Genomic DNA, 2,593 nt, shown 5'->3' with positions numbered 1-2,593 from the left:
GTTAAAATTTTTGAAACTGCAGGCTTAGAGGCCTGCAAGGCAGGTGGGGAATGTTGGCTTCCTCCGTCACTGAAGCAAGGAAGCCTCATGTTCGCTTCAAGCTGCCTGGCTGCCGGCCGCCATCTTGGCTGGCAGTTAATTTGCATATTGCCCTGATTAGCCAATGGGAAGGGCAGCGAATGTACAGCTAATTACCATGTTTCTCTTTTATTAGATAGGATTCCCAAAGCACAGATTCTCTCTCTTTATTTTAAAAAATTTACTGTAACCTAGGATAGAATTATAATCTGAATCTTAGCATTCAAAGCCTTCTGAAATATAGTAGTCTGAAGCAGTGCTTCTTAACCTTTAATGTCCATATCAATCATTTGAGATCCAGTTAAAATGTATATTCTATTTCAGTAAATCTGGGATGGGGTCTGAGATTCTGCATTTCTAACAAGTGCCAAGATCATGACAAATGTTTTTGGTGTGCAGATCACATTTTGCGCACCTGGAATCTAAAATACCTTTTTGTTCTTTCTGTCTACTACTCTCTAGTTAGGTTAACTAGCTTCTAAATAAAATGAATTATTTGTCATTCCTTGACAGCTTACTCATGTTTCCCCCTGCCTTAGAATACTACCCCTCATCTTCATTTTGACTTATAAAAATACTAATCTACCCAGAATATATTCAAGTATCTTTTTCATGAAACCTCCCCTAAAAAAGTAAGATCTCTTCTTTGTCTGAATTACCATATAATTTTATTTTATTTAACAAACTCTCTTATTGCAAATTGTGTCAAATAATGTCCCAACCATGTTACAATTATTATTTTAATCCTTATAAAATAACCGTATGAGGAAGGTCATCTCCATTTTATAATTAAAGAAAGTGAGATAGAGAAATTAAGTAGTAACTTGAACAAGGTCTTAGAGTTAGTAAGTGGCAGAGCTGAGATTTTTTTAAAATTTTTATTACAAAGGGTATTACATATGTGTCCACTTTTTCCCCCTGCCCTAGACAGTCCCCTAGCCTCCCCTATCCCTCATTGTCTTATGTCCATTGGTTATGCTTATATGCATGAGAGCTGAGATTTTTAACCCAGGCTGATTAACTATAGACTCCATGCTTTTAACCACTATACCAGTGGTTCTCAACCTGTGGGTCGTGACCCCTTTGGGAGTCAAACGACCCTTTCACAGGGGTCGCTTAAGACCATCAGAAAACACATATATAATTACATATTCTTTTTGTGATTAATCACTATGCTTTAATTATGTTCAATTTGTAACAATGAAATTGGCGGTCACCACAACATGAGAAACTGTATTAAAGGGTCGTGGCATTAGGAAGGTTGAGAACCAATGCACTATACTAAGCTCCTCCTACTGGTACCTATTTGTTTTCCTATATTCTATAGATGTTAATATACTTTAGAATCTTATCTCATTTATTCTATATCCTTCTGTATTCTACCCAAAGGCTCATTTTGTACACAAGGTGAAACAAAAGTTTAATAATCATAGCTTAGCACTATGTTTAACACATACTAGGGTGCTTAATAAATACTTACACATCCTGTCTAATAATAGACAAACATGGTAATTGACCATACCTTCGTTATGCCTCCCATTGGCTAATCAGTATGATATGCAAATTAACCAACAAAGATGGCGGCAAATTTGCATACTGCAGGCACGGCAGGACTGCACCATCCCGCCTGCCCTGCTGCCATCCAGACCTGCTATCTGCGACCCAGGGTGGCGGGTGTCCGTGTGCGACCTGCCCAGGGTGTCCTGTGTGCAACCCAACCCGGGGCGGAACCCCAACCCCTGGATCGGCCCTGCCGTGTGCTCAACCCGGGGCAGCGCCCCAACCCCTGGATTGGCCCTGCTATGTGTGCAACCCAGGGAGGAGGGGCAGGCACCAAGGGATTAGGCCTGCCATCTGCCACCCAGGACATGGGACTAAGCCATCAGGTGGTTATCTCCTGAGGGGTCCCAGACTGTGAGAGGGCACAAGTGGGGCTGAGGGACACCCCCCACACCTCCCCTCTCCTGCCAGTGCACAAATTTTTGTGCACCGGGCCTCTAGTTCAATTAATAAATATCTGTAAGTATGATGCTGGGCTAGGCCCTGGAGATGCAAGATGAGTAAGACATGATCACTGTTCTCAGGGAACTAGAGAAATGAGATTAACAACTAGCTATAAACACAGGTTTTTCCTTTATTTGCACATTTCCTCTGGTGATTGCATCCAGTTTCATGGGTTTCAATACTATCTCAGAAGCAATGTTTCCCAGCTTTACATTTTCAGTCCTGATGTCTCCTTTGAGCTCCTGAGTCAGACATACGATGACCCTCCTGACATCTCATGCAAGTCTAATGGGCAACTTACTATATCCCAAATAGAACTCCCCCTCATTCATTGTTGGTCTTTTGCAGCTTATAAATGAAAAAATGTTTGTAAAACTGCTTTGCAAGTTATAGAGTGCTAGTCAAGTATTACTGATTTTTCCTTCCCAAACACTCTTTGAATTTTCTAGTAGGCTTTCAGTAAATTATTTCTTATTTATACTTTGCTCCAGAGTGACCTTTAAAATACAAA

General features: G+C 40.8%; 1 protein-coding gene across 1 annotated transcript in view; it reads right to left on the bottom strand.

The window, feature by feature from the left end:
- The window catches only part of RALGAPA1 (Ral GTPase activating protein catalytic alpha subunit 1), a gene marked incomplete at its 5' end in the record, with an annotated part of 288,956 nt that overhangs the window by 137,031 nt on the left and 149,332 nt on the right, over window positions 1–2,593 (bottom strand). The gene's annotated exons all lie outside the window — the stretch shown is intronic.

The sequence above is a fragment of the Myotis davidii genome, unplaced genomic scaffold (genome assembly GCF_000327345.1).
Source record: "Myotis davidii unplaced genomic scaffold, ASM32734v1 scaffold176, whole genome shotgun sequence".
NCBI lineage: Eukaryota > Metazoa > Chordata > Mammalia > Chiroptera > Vespertilionidae > Myotis > Myotis davidii.
This window is presented reverse-complemented; position numbering and strand designations above follow the sequence as displayed.